We start from the raw sequence: 20,332 nt of genomic DNA, 5'->3' as shown, positions 1-20,332 counted from the left end.
TTTTATACCTGAAGAGGTGAGGGAGGTTGGGGTGGTTGAACCACACCCTAGAGCACTGGTCACACCCCCTGCGGCACACAATATGCCCTTTTTAGGTTTCAACTCCAGGCCCATGAGGACCTTAATCTGGCACTGCCAGTTGGATTTCTTCAGAGGTCAATCAACTGGTATTTGGTTGAAACAGCTGTTGGGTGAGCTGCTGCCATTGACCTTTTCTATGGACTATGGGGGTGATTCAGGCCTGATCTGAAAAGACGCAAGGCCTTATGAGGCGGGGGCATGGCCTTGTGACACAACCCCGATTTCATTGCTCTGGGGGCGAGGCCAGAACTCCCGAAGATGCTGTGCTGCCCCCCAGGCTCTCCCTCAGACTGTGTATATGTGCACATAATCTATTCAGCTGCTGTGAGAGTGCTGCTGGGACGTTCCATGGCTTTATGTCCAGTATGTTTATGATCAATAGGCTGATAACATACTGTAGCAACATCAATATAATGAAAATGGAGAGGGGCATGGATTGTGGGGACAACATTTCCCGTGAGACCACACCCCAATTCTTTTTTGGACATATGACTTTGGTACACGCAAAAGTCCACCAAGAAGTGCTCATATCTGTATAAAAAATTAGGCTTGGCTCAGCCCTGACTAAGTACTGTATCTTCTGAATGAGGGCCGCAGCATTAGACATATCTTTGATATCTTTTTCAGTCCCTTCATTTTTGCTTGTAGAAGCAGCCCCCTAGTACTCTATCATGTTTTGTTCACATCCCTCTCTGCCGGCCTGTCCACGTACATGCGCATCCCAAAGGCTGCACAAGTGCATTTGGGGGGTCAATCCGAGTTGTTCGCTCGTTGCCGATTTTCGCAACGGAGCGATTAAGGCAAAAATGCGCATGCGCATGGTACGCAGTGCGCATGCGCTAAGTATTTTAGCACAAAACTTAGTAGATTTACTCACGTCCGAACGAAGAATTTTCATTGTTGAAGTGATCGGAGTGTGATTGACAGGAAGTGGGTGCTTCTGGGCGGAAACTGACCGTTTTCAGGGAGTGTGCGGAAAAACGCAGGCGTGCCAGGATAAAATGCAGGAGTGTCTGGAGAAACGGGGGAGTGGCTGGCCGAACGCAGGGCGTGTTTGTGACGTCAAACCAGGAACGAAACGGGCTGAGCTGATCGCAGTGTAGGAGTAAGTCTGGAGCTACTCAGAAACTGCTAAGAATTTTCTATTCGCAATTCTGCTAATCTTTCGTTCGCAATTCTGCTAAGCTAAGATACACTCCCAGAGGGCGGCGGCCTAGCTTGTGCAATGCTGCTAAAATCTGCTAGCGAGCGAACAACTCGGAATGACCCCCTTGGTTCGTTGGGTCCGTACCCTAAAGCTATCACTTTGCTTCTAATCATTCGCCAAGACATGGCTTTCTCGGAAGCTGTGTCCAGGTATCTCTAGAATGGCAAATGCATGCGGTAATTTACATTACTGCATTGCGAGTAGGGGAGATATTTTTACACTGCAACCACATTGAAATACAGATTGCAGTGTCTCTGTCTCTGTGTGCGCATTTCTGTCTCGTGTGTGTGTGTGTGTGTGTGTGTGTGTGTGTGTGTGTCTGTTTATTTATTTATTTCCCCACCACCCTGTGCCCCTAATAATGCATTATTTATCTTGCTTTTCACCTTCTTCCAGGGCCGGAATAAGTCTGGTGGAGGCCCAGGGCAATGAAAGTGTGGGGGCTCCCACCACTGCAGAAGCAACAAATCATCCCCTACCTTCCCCCCCTCCCCCCCACACACACACACTCAATGCACAGTACAGAGTACCTGGTTGTCACGGAACAGCGCAGAAGCATCAGGCGGCTCACAGTCACTGTCACACTATCCCACGACACTGACACAGAGGTGCTCCTCGGTGACCGCTGCTAATAAACAGCTGAGCCGTTGGAGGGAGACTCTTCTGATTGACAATGCACTCTGTGGTGGCCCCTAATAGTTGGGGCCCCCGGACAACTACCCCTGTTGCCCCTGCTTTAATCCAGCCCTGCCTTCTCTCTCCCCACAACTGTGTCCAACACCGTATAAATGAATCTGATGATGGTAGGTAAGCAATATATTTAGATTTTGATCACTTCTGCTGAGTAAACATTTGTTGCATCCTATTCATTAAGCTCAAACCTCATTAGTACACTCACAGGAGTGATAGTTTTGTTATGTTTTGCCCTATACTGTACAGGGTTACTGTCTGCAATAAAACTACTGTCACCAGCAATAACCCTGCAGGTTGGGTCATTTACCAAGAATTGTGGTTGTAGAGAATATTGTTGAATAAAGAAGATATCATTTAAAAGTTTCGGATATATTACCACTAAAAAGCAGAAGAGAAGTTATTGAAGAAGTACATTCTGAGCTTAATGAGGCAGCCCCCCACTGCTTTGTGCATCCTTTGATTTGGCACTGCTTTGAACGTATCCTTTTCACACAAGTAATAAGAAAAAACGCTATATATAGTATACCTTTGCATTTTTAGGTGATTTTCAAATCAACATAATTTTTTTCCAGAATTTGGACTATCCGAATGTTTTAACATTAATACAATATGGTCATACTTTTTTTGTACAAAATTTACATTCTGTCATTATACAGTATACAGTATAAAATTTTTCCAAGAGAATGTACCTTTGCATATTCATGCGATTTCATTTATAGACAAATTGTTTGTCAGGGGAGAAATCATAATATTTTAATTTCATTTTATTAGTTAAATCATTTTTATTGTATTACTTCTTAAAGTCAGTATCATAAAAATCACAGCAAAGCAATGCCCTGACCCCCCAACAAAAAAGAATTATGCATGGCTGCTGATGCGCTTCCCACTGTATGCATGACTGCTTCTGCCCCCATCCACCTGACTGTATGCATGGCTGCTACCCCCCACCCCCTACTGTATGCATGGCTGCTGCTGCTCCCCCAACCCCCCACTGTATGCATGTCTGCTACTACCCCCCACTGTACGCATGGCTGCTGCAACCCCCCCCCCCACTATGTGCATGGCTGCTGCTGCTCCACCTCCACACACTGTATGCATGGCTGCTGCAGCTCCTCCCATCCCCAGCTGTATGCATGGCTGCTGCTATCCCTCCACACCACTGTATTCATGGCTGCTGCTGCTCTCACTCCAGCTGTATGCATGGCTTCTGTTGCTTCCCCCTCCATCTGTATGCATGACTGCTGCTGCTCACCCTGACTGTTGCATGGCTGTGGTCCTCTACCTTCCTGTGTGCTGCCCACCTCCCCGCTCACTTGCCTGTGGGTTGTGGCTCTTTGGAGTCAGGAGGAAACAGCATGTCGTCCTGGCAGGCCACCACTCAAAGCCCTATGGGAACTGTCGGGGTGGAGCTAAGCGTGGCTGCAAGGTATGGTGGGGATCCTTTACCTGTCACGGCTGCAAGTTATGGGGAGGGGGTGTGGTTGGGCATTACCACCATGGCTGCAAGCTGGGGGTGGAGGGGGTTACTGGCCAAAACGGTGTGGGACTCTAGGATCATGGGGCCCTTAAGCCTATACAAAGAGACTGCCCTGATGACAGCACCTGCATGTGGCTGGCAGGGTGCCTGGAATAAACAGTAGCCAGGAGCACTGCTGTAGATGGACGTTCTGGGAGGTCAGTGCCCCACCCCTTAAGGCCCATACACACTTGTTGAGAAAATGTGCGACGTCACTCATTTTCCCCCCATCCAAAACCAAAACCCAAAAGGGTGATGATGGCAAAACCAATCCAAAGCCAAAGCAAGGGCATGGAACGAGAACCAAAACACAAAATACGAAAAGTGCCCACCGCCGCACATCTCTAGTATAGAATAACGTTGTCTAGCGTGTTCAGACCTTTAGGCATGAAATCACGAGGCCACAGGTTTAAGGGGTGGGGTCAGCACTTTCAGCATTGAGCCCTGTTCTAGCCCCGGTGGCTATATCAGATCTTTGGTAGCAAGAGGCTGCTATTTGATCCCAAGAAAAAGATAAAAACCCAAACAAATCATATCTTTCCTGTTGTCTTTCCAAAATGTAATGGACCTGCATTCCAGATACTCCAATTTTTAAATGGTATAAATGCACTTTTTTTAAGATCAGCCCTCACTTTAGCGAGTGTGACGTGGGCGTGGCACAGAGTTAATAAAAAATAACCTCTGGTCTGTCTACAGAAATGATTACACTCAACCATATCTCTCCCACTCACTATTAAGTTGTCTGACTTACTTAAGCTTTTTCAGGAGCTCCTCACTCCAAATAAGTAACCTTAAGTCCTCCCTAAAACTATAATTAAGCTTCATGTATCATTCCCCAAATTATACCCTGTAGTACAGATATGTACCATGGATTAGCCAAAAATACAGACAAAATGGATCGAATAAGAATCAAAGACCAATCTTTTAAAATTAAGTTTTAGCAATGCTTAAAGTATACACAAAAACATAGAAAGGTAATCTTTAGGCAAAAACAATTCATATAATCCAAAAGTTAACAGTCTCACCTACAGTATGTGAATCTGATCATTGGAATGCACAAGATGATGAAGCACTTCCCAATATTATATTAGTTCCCAAGAATTGCACTCTGCCAGAAATTTCTGCTACTGTGGGACTACTTTTAACTAATGATGTGCGGCGGGCACTTTTCGTGTTTTATGTTTTGGTTTTGGATCTGGATCCTTGCTCGTGTTTTGGATCTGGATTCCAACGAATGTGAGAGTCATGGTGGGACACTGTGAGAGATCCTATTAAATCCCTCTATGGGAATTATATGAAATGGAGACCATAGACTACTATATATAATACCATCCATAAATGCTGTTGCCTATCAGTTTTGCTTTCTAGAGCTTTGTACCTATGGAAAATGCAGAAAACTCTAGTTTTCTGAGTTTTGATCACATTTTGCCATTAGTACATCCCACCCTATGTATGTTTGTAACAATTCTGTCCTAATATGTTGTGTGGTAAGACAATTTAATTGATACTGATGAAAAGTAATTGTTTTTGGTTGTGTTTCTTGGGTTTTGTTCACCTGTCCAGAGAGAGCTGGCTTTTTTTCTGTTTCTTTCTGTACAATCTTTATTAGTTACTAGAGATGTGCACTAGAAATTTTTTGTGTTTTGTGTTTTGGTTTTGGATTCAGTTCCACGGCCGTGTTTTGGATTCGGACGCGTTTTGGCAAAACCTCCCTGAAAATTTTTTGTCGGATTCGGGTGTGTTTTGGATTCTGGTGTTTTTTTACAAAACCCCCTCAAAAACAGCTTAAATCATAGGATTTGGGGGTCATTTTGATCCCATAGTATTATTAACCTCAATAACCATAATTTCCACTCATTTCCAGTCTATTCTGAATGCCTCACACCTCACAATATTATTTTTAGTCCTAAAATTTGCACCGAGGTAGCTGTGTGACCAAGCTAAGCGACCCAAGTGGCCGACACAAACACCTGGCCCATCTAGGAGTGGCACTGCAGTGTCAGACAGGATGGCACTTAAAAAAAATAGTCCCCAAACAGCACATGATGCAAAGAAAAAAAGAGGTGCACCAAGGTCGCTGTGTGACTAAGCTAAGCGACCCAAGTGGCCGACACAAACACCTGGCCCATCTAGGAGTGGCACTGCAGTGTCAGACAGGATGGCAGATTTAAAAAATAGTCCCCAAACAGCACATGATGCAAAGAAAAAAAGAGGTGCACCAAGGTCGCTGTGTGACTAAGCTAAGCGACCCAAGTGGCCGACACAAACACCTGGCCCATCTAGGAGTGGCACTGCAGAGTCAGACAGGATGGCAGATTTAAAAAATAGTCCCCAAACAGCACATGATGCAAAGAAAAAAAAGAGGTGCACCAAGGTCGCTGTGTGACTAAGCTAAGCGACCCAAGTGGCCGACACAAACACCTGGCCCATCTAGGAGTGGCACTGCAGTGTCAGACAGGATGGCAGATTTAAAAAATAGTCCCCAAACAGCACATGATGCAAAGAAAAAAAGAGGTGGACCAAGGTCGCTGTGTGACTAAGCTAAGCGACCCAAGTGGCCGACACAAACACCTGGCCCATCTAGGAGTGGCACTGCAGTGTCAGACAGGATGGCAGATTTTAAAAATAGTTCCCAAACAGCACATGATGCAAAGAAAAAAAGAGGTGCAATGAGGTAGCTGTGTGACTAAGCAAAGCGACCCAAGTGGCCGACACAAACACCTGGCCCATCTAGGAGTGGCAATGCAGTTTTCTAGCGAGACGATGAGTGCTTCCATCCTCATGTGAATCTGAACCACTAGCCATGAACATAGGCCAGGGCCTCAGCCGTTCCTTGCTACTCCGTGTCGTAAATGGCATATTGGCAAGTTTACGCTTCTCATCAGACGCTTTCAATTTTGATTTTTGGGTCATTTTACTGAACTTTTGTATTTTGGATTTTACATGCTCTCTACTATGACATTGGGCATCGGCCTTGGCAGACGACGTTGATAGCATTTCATCGTCTCGGCCATGACTAGTGGCAGCAGCTTCAGCACGAGGTGGAAGTGGATCTTGATCTTTCCCTATTTTACCCTCCACATTTTTGTTCTCCATTTTTTAATGTGTGGAATTATATGCCAGTAATATATCTATAGCAATGGCCTACTGTACCGTACTGCTATATATTATATACTGGTGGTCAGCAAAATTATGCACTGTCCTCCTACTATATATACTGCGCACAACTAAAATACACCACAGGTATGGATGGATAGTATACTTAACGACACAGAGGTAGGTAGAGCAGTGGCCTACTGTACCGTACTGCTATATATTATATACTGGTGGTCAGCAAAATTATGCACTGTCGTCCTACTATATATACTGCGCACAACTAAATTGCACCACAGGTATGGATGGATAGTATACTTAATGACACAGAGGTAGGTAGAGCAGTGGCCTACTGTACCGTACTGCTATATATTATATACTGGTGGTCAGCAAAATTATGCACTGTCCTCCTACTATATATACTGTGCACAACTAAAATGCACCACAGGTATGGATGAAAGTATACTTGACGACACAGAGGTAGGTAGAGCAGTGGACTACTGTACCGTACTGCTATATATTATATACTGGTGGTCAGAAAAATGATGCACTGTCCTCCTACTATATATACTGCGCACAACTAAAATGTACCACAGGTGTGGATGGATAGTATACTTGACGACACAGTTAGGTAGAGCAGTGGACTACTGTACCGTACTGCTATATATTATATACTGGTGATCAGCAAAATTATGCACTGTACTCCTACTATATATACTGCGCACAACTAAAATGCACCACAGGTATGGATGGATAGTATACTTGACGACACAGAGGTAGGTAGAGCAGTGACCTACTGTACCATACTGCTATATATTATATACTGGTGGTCAGCAAAATTATGCACTGTACTCCTACTATATATACTGCGCACAACTAAAATGCACCACAGGTATGGATGGATAGTATACTTGACGACACAGAGGTAGGTAGAGCAGTGGCCTACTGTACCGTACTGCTATATATTATATACTGGTGGTCAGCAAAATTCTGCACTGTCCTCCTACTATATATACTGCGCACAACTAAAATGCACCACAGGTATGGATGGATAGTATACTTGACGACACAGGTAGGTAGAGCAGTGGACTACTGTACCGTACTGCTATATATTATATACTGGAGATCAGCAAAATTATGCACTGTACTCCTACTATGTATACTGCGCACAACTAAAATGCACCACAGGTATGGATGGATAGTATACTTGATGACACAGAGGTAGGTAGAGCAGTGGCCTACTGTGCCGTACTGCTATATATTATATACTGGTGGTCAGCAAAATTATGCACTGTCTTCCTACTATATATACTGCGCACAACTAAAATGCACCACAGGTATGGATGGATAGTATACTTGACGACACAGAGGTAGGTAGAGCAGTGGCCTACTGTACCGTACTGCTATATATTATATACTGGTGGTCAGCAAAATGATGCACTGTCCTCCTACTATATATACTGTGCACAACTAAATGCACCACAGGTATGGATGATAGTATACTTGACGACACAGAGGTAGGTAGAGCAGTGGCATACTTTACCGTACTGCTATATATTATATACTGGTCGTCAGCAAAATTATGCACTGTCCTCCTACTATATATACTGTGCACAACTAAAATGCACCACAGGTATGGATGGATAGTATACTTGATGACACAGAGGTAGGTAGAGCAGTGACCTACTGTACCGTACTGCTATATATTATATACTGGTGGTCAGCAAAATTATGCACTGTACTCCTACTATATATACTGCGCACAACTAAAATGCACCACAGGTATGGATGGATAGTATACTTGACGACACAGAGGTAGGTAGAGCAGTGGCCTACTGTACCGTACTGCTATATAATATATACTGGTGGTCAGCAAAATTATGCACTGTCCTCCTACTATATATACTGCGCACAACTAAAATGCACCACAGGTATGGATGGATAGTATACTTGACGACACAGAGGTAGGTGGAGCAGTGGCCTACTGTACCGTACTGCTATATATTATATACTGGTGGTCAGCAAAATTCTGCACTGTCCTCCTACTATATATACTGCACACAACTAAAATGCCCCACAGGTATGGATGGATAGTATACTTGACGACACAGGTAGGTAGAGCAGTGGACTACTGTACCGTACTGCTATATATTATATACTGGTGATCAGCAAAATTATGCACTGTACTCCTACTATATATACTGCGCACAACTAAAATGCACCACAGGTATGGATGGATAGTATACTTGATGACACAGAGGTAGGTAGAGCAGTGGCCTACTGTACCGTACTGCTATATATTATATACTGGTGGTCAGCAAAATTCTGCACGTCCTCCTACTATATATACTGCGCACAACAACTAAAATGCACCACAGGTATGGATGGATAGTATACTTGATGACACAGAGGTAGGTAGAGCAGTGGACTACTGTACCGTACTGATATAATACTGGTGGTCACTGGTCAGCAAAATTCTGCACTGTCCTCCTACTATATACTGCAATGCAGCACAGATATGAAGCGTTTTTCAGGCAGAGAACGTATAATACTGGTGGTCACTGGTCAGCAAAACTCTGCACTGTCCTCCTACTATTTAATACTGGTGGTCCCCAGTCCCCACAATAAAGCACACTGAGCACAGATATGGAGCGTTTTTCAGGCAGAGAACGTAGATATTTTCAGCACACTGAGCACAGATATTTGCAAGCACACTGAGCACAGATATTTGCAGCACACTGAGCACAGATATTGGCAGCACACTGAACACAACTGAGAGAATGCTGCACGTCCTCTCCCTATCATCTCCAATGCACGAGTGAAAATGGCGACGCGCGGCTCCTTATATAGAATACAAATCTCGCGAGAATACGACAGCGGGATGATGACGTTCGGGCGCGCTCGGGTTAACCGAGCAAGGCGGGAAGATTCGAGTCTGCCTCGGAACCGTGTAAAATGGGTGAAGCTCGGGGGGGTTGGATCCCGAGGAACCGAACCCGCTCATCTCTAATTATTAACCTCAATAACATTAATTTCCAGCCTATTCTGAACACCTCACACCTCACAATATTATTTTTAGGCCAAAAGGTTCCACCTAGTTAGCTGGATGACTTTGCTAAGCGACTTTGCAGTGTCAGACAGGATGACAGATTTAAAAAATAGGCCTCAAAGAGCACATAATACAAAGAAGAAAAAGAGGTGCAATGAGGTAGCTGGATGACTTTGCTAAGCGACCCAAGTGGGCTGCACAAACACCTGGCCCATCTAGGAGTGGCACTGCAGTGGCAGACAGGATGGCACTTTTAAAAACTAAGCCCCAAACAGCACATAATGCAAAGAAAAAAAGATGTGCAAGATGGAATTGTCCTTGGGCCCTCCCACTCACCCACCCTTATGTTGTATAAACAGGACTTGCCCACTTTAACAAACCAATCATTTCGGTGACAGGGTCTGCCACATGACTGTGGCTGAAATGACTGGTTTGTTTGGGCCCCAACAAAAAAACTTAGGTAAAATAAAGCCAGTTTGTGCAAGGGCCTCCAAATTGCCTCTTTTTCCTGCCAGTATACATAAGGATTGTCTGACATGCCTACTTGGATGCTGTCACCCACATAATCCTCCACCATTCTTTCAATGGTGAAAGCATCATATGCAGGGACAGTAGACATGTCAGTAATAGTTGGCAGCTCCTTCAGTCTAGACCAGATGTCAGCACTTGCTTCTGATTGCCCTGCATCACCGCCAGCGTTTGGGCTCAGAAATTTTATCCTTTTCCTCGCAGCCCCAGTTGCGGGAGAAAATGAAGGAGGAGCTGTTGACGGGTCACGTTCAGCTTCAGTTGATAATTGTCTCACCAGCAGGTCTTTGAACCTCTGCAGACTTGTGTCTGCCGGAAATAGAGATACAACGTAGGCTTTAAACCTAGGATCGAGCACGGTGCCCAAAATGTAGTGCTCTGATTTCAACAGATTGACCAGCCTTGAATCCTGGCAAAGCAAATGAAGGACTTCATCCACAAGTCCCACATACTTTGCGGAATCGCTCCGTCTTAGCTTCTCCTTCAATTTCTCCAGCTGCTTCTGCAAAAGCCTGATGAGGGGAATGACTTGATTCAAGCTGACAGTGTCTGAACTGACTTCACCTGTGGCAAGTTCGAAGGGTTGGAGACGGAAATCATTCTCCACTGCGCTTGAGTCAGGTGCATTCCCCCTCCTTTGCCTATATCGTAGGTGGACATATAGGCTTGAATGGCTTTTTGCTGCTCCTCCATCCTCTGAAGCATATAGAGTGTTGAATTCCACCTCGTTACCACCTCTTGCTTCAGGTGATGGCAGGGCAGGTTCAGGGGTGTTTTCTGGTGCTCCAGTCTTCGGCACGCGGTGGATGAATGCCGAAAGTGGCCCGTAATTCCGACAGCATGCATGCCCCTGTCATTTTTCAAAAAATTATGCACCACCAAATTCATTGTATGAGCAAAACATGGGACGTGCTGGAGTTTGCCCAGATGTAATGCACGCACAATATTGGTGGCATTGTCCGATATCACAAATCCCCAGGAGAGTTTAAGTGGGGTAAGTCATTGTGCGATGATGTCCCTCAGTTTCCGTAAGAGGTTGTCAACAGTGTGCCTCATACGGATACTGGTGATATACAGCGTAGCCTGCCTAGGAACGAGCTGGCATTTGTGAGATGCTGCTACTGTTGCCGCTGCTGTTGTTGCTGTGGGAGACAATACATCTACCCAATGAGGCTGTCACAGTCATCTAGTCCTTAGTTTGCCCTGCTGAACTTGTCCACATGTCCGTTGTTAAGTGGACATTGGGTACAGCCGCATTTTTCAGGACACTGAGGACACTTTTCTTAATGTCCCTGTACAGTCCAGGAATCGCTTTCCTAGTGAAGTGGAATCTAGATGGGATTTGCTATCGGTGACACACTACCTCCATCATTTGTCTAAATCCCACTGCACTAATGGCGGATATCGGACGCACTCTAACACCAACATAGCTGTCAAGGCCTCAGTTATCCCCTTTGCAACAGGATGACTGCTGTCATATTTCATCTTCCTCGCAAAGGACTGTTGGACAGTCAATTGCTTAGTTGAAGTAGTACAAGTGGTCTTCCGACTTTCCCTCTGGGATGATGATCGACTCCCAACAGCAACAGTGGCAGCAGCAGCAGCATTAGGTGTACCACTCAAGGATCCTCCGGAGGAATCCCGGTTAGGAGAGGACTCGTCAGTCATGCCAGGGACTAGGCCTGCATGACTACTGATGTTCCTGACTGAGGAGGAAATTGACGTTGAAAAGATGGTGGTGTGGCTTGCAGGAGCTTAAGTACAAGAGGAAGAAGGGATTTAGGTGTCAGTGGACTGCTTACACTCTTACCCAAAGTTTCTGAACTTGACAATGACTTCTGATGAATGCGCTGCAGGTGACGTATAAGGGAGGATGTTCCTAGGTAGTTAACATCCTTTCTCCTACTTATTACGGATTGACAAAGGGAACACACGGCTTGACACCTGGGCCAATATTTACTAAGAATTCGAGTTTGTCCGTTTTGTGTTTTTTTTCTAAGTCCCAATCCGGGAATTCACTAAGCACCAATCTCGGCAGTGTTTGGACTATTCGTAATGGTTTGATTTGCAAAGTTCCGAAATACGAATGAATAGACCATCGGTCAAACGCGGCTGTTATTTCATACAATACGGGAATTCACTATTCATTCGTATTTGGGTGTTAATTTCTGAGTGCTCAATTGCGGTCGTATTTTTTTGCGAATCGGTAAAAAAAGCGGCAAAAAAATAGACCTGCTTTTTTCAATCGTGTTTACATGTGTTGCAACTCAAAAATCAATCACACCTGAATTAGGATGCCTATAAAAGGATGTTAGGCCCATTTCAATACACCTACACTCAGAAATGGCAGCAGGACTGTGGGCCAGTGATCTTTTGTGTGCTGTGGGATTCCTCAGACTCAGACATCAGCCTGTAAGTACCCAGGGCCAAGAAACTGAACATGGTCAGCAGGTTGTACAGGTTCCACGGAGGCTGCGCAGGCCTCGTTTTTTTAGGGGGCGTTTAAACTTGAACGCATTGTCCGATGATAAGGTCATACAGATGTTCCGTCTAAATCGTAACAACATTTTCCGTCTGTATGACCTTGTCAAACTGGGCCTAGACCCTGAGACAGCACGCTCTCGCTCTGTCTCAGGCCTGCACAAACTCCTGGCTGTGTTGCACTTTCTGGCTACTGGCAGCTTTCAGGCTGTGTCTGGGGATGTCATAGGAATCTCACAGCCCACATTTTCCAGAATCTTAACACAGGTGATGTATACCTAACTACCTCTTCAGTTTTTTGTTTTAATTTCTCGGTGGCCAGTTCTGTCCTAAAATATCATGTTTATTGTTCTTTAAAATATACACACAGGTGTTGGCTGTTTTGTAGCCCCACATCGAGGCCTCAATCTGCTTCCCTACCCAGGAGTCTCAGTGGCATGCAGTCAGGGTAGATTTCTATGAGCTGGCTGGCAAGCCCAATGTGCTTGGAGCCATAGATTGCACACACATTCAGCTGAGACCACCTAGGGGCAGGCAGCACATATATACTAATCGCCATTTCGAACACTCCACAAATGTGCAGGTGGTTTGTGATGCAAATCTCAAAATAATGAGTGTTGTTGCTGGTTACCCTGGGGGCTGCCATGAGTCCTTCATCCTCAGTCAGTCATCCCTCTTTGATAAGTTTGAGGACAGACAAATGCCAGATGGATGGCTGCTGGGTATGTAATTTGATATGTGTAGGCCTGCGTATACTTTGTCCAAATACAGGTGCAGATGTATTAACCTGTAGAAGGCATAAGGAAGTGAGAAACCAGTGATATGTGCAAGGTGATAAAGGCACCAGCCAATCAGCTCCAATATGTAAATGAACATTTAGGAACAGATTGTCTGCTGCCTTTATTACCTTGCACATATCACTGGTTTATCACTTCCTTATGCCTTCTACAGGTTAATACATCTGCCCCACACTGTGTTACTTATGTGTTGCTGTATGTTAACATGAATCACGTTACTATATCTGTCTTTTAGGTGATGGAGGATATGGCTGTTTCTCTTAGCTTCTAACTCCATTGTCCCGACCTGATACCCCTGCTGAACACAATTACAATCATGCACATAAGTCCACGCGGAATGTAATAGAGAGATGTTTTGGTGTGCTGAAATCTAGGTTTCGGTGTCTGGATAAGTCTGGTGGCCTTTTGTTGTATAGTCCCTCCAAAGTGACTCAAATTGTGTTCTGCTGCTGCTTTCTTCATAACATGTGTTTGCAACAACATCTGCCACATGTTGAGGAGGAGGAGGAGGAGGAGGAGGAAGAAAGCAGCCAGCAAGCAGAGGAATTAGAGACATCTGGTGATACTTGGAGTACAGATGTAGGGAGGCAGGTTAGGCAAGAGCTCATCACTCGCTATTTCTAAGGTAAGTTTGGTTTGCTTATTTCATTTGTTGTGTAATCATAAATAGATGTGTTGCCATTTTTATTGGCAAAACCATTACTCAAAATGTGTCTGTCTCCTTGACACATACAAACATACCCTCGCTTTATGCAAAACAAATGTCACATGTGTATTGTGTGTATTTTTAAACTCAAAACAACAGATTATGAGTGGCATGCATTAAGTCTGGATAAGTGATCGTAAACTTGCAGTGCTAATTTATTACAAGCACACATAATCCATTTAGTATTTTACTTTATCATTGTGTGTAACGTCCTAATGCACAGGTTCACAAACTCGGCCCTCAGGACCACACACAGTGCATGTTTTACACGTAACCCAGTAGAAGCACAGGTGTATGAATTACTCACAGGCATATGTTAAAAGGTTCACAAGTGGAGCTAATTATGTCACTTGTGATTCTGTGAGTAGACCTGCAAAACATGCACTGTGTGGGGTCCTGAGGGCCGAGTTTGAGAACCTGTGTTCCCAAAAAACACTCCTCAGCATATAATATGTTAGCCTTGAGGAATACATGTGTCCCTATGTGTGATGCACCATCATATTTAAGGGACACAAACTTACTGTAATCAGAAATAATTTATTTCCTAATGTTTGACGCAGTAAACTCGCTGATGTGTAAGTAAATACACAGTTTGCCACATATATACATTATTATACACATTCTTTGTTTTTTGGTTAAAAAGTTCTTATTTGTTGGTTTCTGCATCATGTGTAATAACATTCTTACTAATTTTAACACACACAAACATGTCCCATCAATACTGACATTCATTTTGTCAATGTTTTTATAAAAATTAAATGCCAACATATTAAAAGCTTTTTACGCAACTCAATTGTGTTCTTCTTGTAATGTTGTATAGAGAAGAAAGGTAAAATAGTTGTCAATAACATTGTAATTTGGATTGTCTGCAGGAAATGAGAATGATTGGAATCTAGAGAGAGTAATGATTAGAAAAAAATCAAGTAGTCTGTTTACTTCCTGCTAAAGACATTCTGCCTGGCTGCCAGTTATTGTGTCTGCAGGATATGAGAATGATTGGAATCTAGAAAGAGTAATGATTAGAAAAAAAATCAAGTAGTCTGTTTACTTCCTGCTAAAGACATTCTGCCTGGCTGCCAATTATTGTGTCTGCAGGATATGAGAATGATTGGAATCTAGAAAGAGTAATGATTAGAAAAAAATCAAGTGGTCTGTTTACTTCCTGCTAAAGACATTCTGCCTGGCTGCCAATTATTGTGTCTGCAGGATATGAGAATGATTGGAATCTAGAAAGAGTAATGATTAGAAAAAAATTAAGTGGTCTGTTTACTTCCTGCTAACATATATGTGCGGCTCCTTCAACATTTCCCTCCTCCAATACAAAAAAAAATGGTAAAGAATAAATGTGCGTACAAATTGTATGTTGTTGTTTGTACCACTTATAATTAATGATGTTGTATAAATTGTCAAGGAGCTAAGTGTTATATATTTTTTGCCAAACATACACTTACTAACTATTTTGAGTTACTTATCACAAATGTCTAACTTGTATTTTTTTCACTTTTTTTGGTGGCTGCTTGTCCTGCCCTTTGCCTTTAGCACTGTCATGTTGTCGTGCTCTGGTGGAGAATCTGGGTATTGATGAGACTGGCGTGATATTTGGAGTAGTCGTACCAGAACTGCTGCTTGTTTGCTGTTTGTGCATGCATCTGAGTGTTTCATTCAGGTTAGTGAGGGTGGCATTGAGTTCACGTGTAGCAGCATTTTGATTGTCTACAATTCGGAATAAACTTTCATTAATCTTTTGATTGTTTTGAAAAATGTTCATATAACTTTGCTGTTGTATTGTGCTGTTCTTCCATTAGTCTGTGCTGTTCTTCCATTAGTCTGTGCTGTTCTTCCATTATGCACTGTAAGTTGCCCATGACCTGTGTAATGTCTGTACGCATGAGTTCCATGGTATTGCCAATTCTGGTTGTTTGTTCATTTTGTCTACTCAGATTTCTTGATATTCTTCTGAGGTGAGATGGTAGGCTTGCAAACATTTGTGTCTGCCTACGCAGGCAATCTTCATTAGTGGCCTGCTGTCTAGTCCAAATGGTCCAAAACACCTGATCAGGGCCTTGTGTTACTGGTGTTGTTGGGCTGTGTTGTGGTGGTGGTGTACTCACAGGTGCTGGGGGGCTCATTCCTTGCCTTAATGGCTGCATTTCTAAGATGTTTGTCTCCATGTCACTGTGTTGCTGTTGTTGCGGAGGGATGCTGTTCCCAGGACTAGAAGCTGAAATGTTAAACAAATCTCTGTTAGCTATCCATATGTTTGAGAAATGTAAACAAATCACTACACATGGAACACATGTCATTCACTGTTGCTTTCAACTATTCTGCCTAGCAACATCATCACTCATAACTTAAATACATACATATGCCTGTTTGTGGCAAATGTGTGTGGTTACTTAATTGTCAAAGCAAACACTTTAGTTTTATTGTAGCTGACACATACTCCACCATAAAAACACATTAGAATCCATAATGTGTTACCTTATAGCTTTGATCAAACAAACATAGTAATGTTTTTATATGTATTTTGCAATATTACCTCAAACACACATGTGAAATTTGGAAAAACAACCTTACTTTTTTCAATAAAAAAAACATGCTTTTTTGTTGCAGCATCTTACACACAATGTCATACTGTATGGCTCAAGTGGACATACATATCTTTACTGGATGTGGACAAGGCCATTTAGCTTGGATTCCATTTCAGGTTTTACTTACTGCGGTAAGTATCTAAGTTTTTGATGTGTTTTCACTTAATGCGGTTAAGAAAAATTTTGATTACGTTCTGAAATTTTTTACATTTATTTCAGTTTGATACTCACAATCAAGATGAGGGGAGTGTGGATGACATCTTGGAGGTGTGTCCAAAATTTGGAGTGGGGGGACAGAACATACGGACGATAATCTTCGTGGCGGGGTAGCCTGCTGTGGTTGGCCCGGGACATATGACCTTGCTTTCTTTTCGGCCACAGGTTTTTTGTGGTGATGTCTTACAGAAGTCCCACTTCTGCTGCTCCATACTTCTTTTGATGGACCTTTTAATGAAAGTGCAATTTTGTTATGGCCATTCCTTTACAAACATACCCTATACTACAATGGACACTTTACCTGCTTCCGCAGCGTCATCATCATCAGATGTGATAGGAGTTACTGGCCGACGAGTAGTACTGCTTTTTTCAAACACTGTATAATAAAAAAATAAAAAATAAAAATCATGCTATTGTTGATACATCCACCCATTATGCTTATAAACATTTATTCTTTAAGAAATGCTTGCTTTATTTCTTAAAAAAAATAAGGACCGGAAAAAAATATACAATACATAAAACAATAAACATTGTCCAATAGACATATGCACTATGGAAAAATCAACACAGGAAAACATGTACAGGACACTGACATAGGCCACAAGTAAAAAAAAAAAAACATTACCAACCAAAAACACACACATCTTCATTTTGTAATGAAAGGAAAAATATTACAGATGCAATATATAAATTGCTCTGTGATGTGGCACTCCAAACACACATTACCACTATATGAGCCAAACCAAAATGTATAAATCTTTTTAAAATTACACTGCAGTGTGGTGTCACGGTACAAATACAAGCTAAATATTAACAAAGAAATAGTGTTATTTTGTTTAAAAATATTACATTATCTAATAATGACATTACACATGTAAGTGGTTTCCAAACCACTTTCCACTACTCCAGCCTCTAACATGACAACCACTGTTTTTTCAACATTGCACATGGATCACATAAATATAAAACATAGTCACAATTATTTTTAAAAAAAGGCACAAAAGGAAAACATTATTGCAGGACAATTCAGAGACACACCAAGTCCAAACTACACATGCAAAATATCTTTCTAAAAAACACATGACATACAATAAAGTAAGATGTTACATTGGCTTTTGTATAAAACATTAACCAAAACAATGTATTTGCTGACACACACTTGAAGATGGGAGTAATATGCAACGTCACATGACACACATTAAAAAAAAAAAAAAAAGGTCATAGAATGTAAATGCAAATACACATGCTCACCATTCTTCCTGGGCCTATCTGAATCCCGGACATGGGTTGCAGAGACAACTTCAGGAGGTATTACACTCCGCATGGGCTCCTCATACTCCAGATATCTTGCAATATAGGGCTGCCCACCACCGTTTTTTCGAGCGGACTTGGCCTCCTTGGCCATTTTGGACTTGACACGTCGCTTTATGTCATAGTACCGTTTGCGGCACGTGTCCTTCGTCCGCTTCACCACCCCCTCACTATTGACAGCAGCAACAACTTTCGCCCACAACACCGTCTTCCTCCGTGTTGGCACCTTGGTGGACTCAGGGCCAAATAGCTGCCTCTGATACTTCATCAGCTCACGCACCAATGCCACATTTTCTGCAAAACTAAACTTTACATTCCGCCCAGTCTTAGTAGTGGTGCGTGGCTGCGGAGCACTCTGACTGTCACTATCACTTGAGGCTGCTGCAGCAACCTCACCCACCTCCTCCAACTCACTAACCTCACTAACACTCACCTCCTCCACCTGACCAACCTCCTCCCCCTCACTCACACCCTCCACCTCGCCCACCTCTGAGTCACACATAATTGTGTGTGTAAACAGTTAACACAGAAAAAAAAAGACAAACAACATACTCCTCCACTACCACTACACAACTCACACACACACACACACACACACACACACACACACACACACACACACACACACACACACACAAACAAACAAACAAACACTGACAAGGGACTATAAAGAAAAATAACTTGGACTAAAAATGAAACAATTCCACAAAATACAAGACTACAAGAATGACGAGATGACTTTCAAACACAATACCACACTCAGAAATCGCTACCAACACTCCACACCAAACCACAAATTCACCTACCTCCACAGCACAACCTCCCTCCTCCTCACCACTAACTAAACCCACGAGGTGCGGACGGTTTGGGGCGTATTTATGGTTGCGCACAGACACTCCTACCATCTGAAACACAACCAATCACGAACGGGGATGAAAATCGAAACTGAAAGTGAAAATGCGGCCTCGGGAAAAATAAAACCCTGCCGCGTTTAATGTAGGAAAAAACCCAGCAAATACAACAAAAACACGTATGCAAACGACAATGACGGCCGTAAATGTGCCCAAAAAAAACGACTGCCATCGACATCGGAAAACACGAAAACCATAAAGTAATTTTGCGTATATGGGGGGTAATTCCAAGTTGATCGCAGCAGGAAATTTTTTAGCAGTTGGGCAAAACCATGTGCACTGCAGGGGGGGCAGATATAACATGTGCAGAGAGAGATAGATTTGGGTGTGGTGAGTTCAATCTGCAATCTAAATTGCAATGTAAAAATAAAGCAGCCAGTATTTACCCTGCACAGAAACAAAATAACCCACCCAAATCTAACTCTCTCTGCACATGTTATATCTGCCTCCCTGCAGTGCACATGGTTTTGCCCAACTGCTAAAAAATGTCCTGCTGCGATCAACTTGGAATTACCCCCCATGGATTCAAAAAGTTGCATGAAAATGCACCCGATACAAAACGAGTTTAAACACTACACAAACCGAATCAAACACGAATATTAGTAAATTTTGCCCCTGTTGTCCGGATTTGTGGAGAAATTATTTTACACTGAAGAGGTGGCATTTTTGGTATTTTGCCCAGGCATGACAATGGGCTTATTCATCCCATGGACAACAACCATCTCCCCCGGTGCCTGATTTAAACAAACCACATCACCATCAGAATCCTCCTCGTCAACTTCCTCCTCAGCGCCAGCAACACCCATATCATCACCCTGGTGTACTTCAACAGTGACATTTTCAATTTGAATATCAGAAACTGGACTGCGGGTGCTCCTTCCAGCACTTGCAGAGGACGTGCAAATGGTGGAAGGAGTCACCTCTTCCCGCCCAGTTTTGGGAAGGTCAGGCATCGCAACCGTCGACACACTTGGACTCTCCTTGGGAATTTGTAATACCATCTTAGAACGCACAGTTCTTTGCTGTGATTTTGCCAGTTTAACTCTTATCATTTTTCTAGCGGGAGGATGAGGGCTTCCATCGTCATGTGAAGCTGAACCACTAGTCATGTACATAGGCCAGGGACTTAGCCATTCCTTGCCACTCCGTGTC

The 20,332-nt window shown here is 43.2% G+C and overlaps 1 long non-coding RNA gene across 2 annotated transcripts in view; it reads left to right on the top strand.

Moving 5' to 3' along the window:
- Positions 1-20,332, top strand: part of LOC135028246 (uncharacterized) — an 89,462-nt gene that overhangs the window by 59,562 nt on the left and 9,568 nt on the right. The window contains exon 3 of one of the 2 annotated variants that reach the window (XR_010224600.1): positions 1,685-2,091. This is a non-coding gene — a long non-coding RNA (uncharacterized LOC135028246). Of the gene's footprint in view, positions 1-1,684; positions 2,096-20,332 lie in introns of both variants that reach the window. The other variant, XR_010224606.1, reaches the window with a different exon arrangement.

Source organism: Pseudophryne corroboree, chromosome 2 (genome assembly GCF_028390025.1).
Source record: "Pseudophryne corroboree isolate aPseCor3 chromosome 2, aPseCor3.hap2, whole genome shotgun sequence".
Lineage (NCBI taxonomy): Eukaryota > Metazoa > Chordata > Amphibia > Anura > Myobatrachidae > Pseudophryne > Pseudophryne corroboree.
The sequence above is the reverse complement of the archived record's forward strand: the minus strand, read 5'-3'. Positions and strand labels throughout refer to the sequence as shown.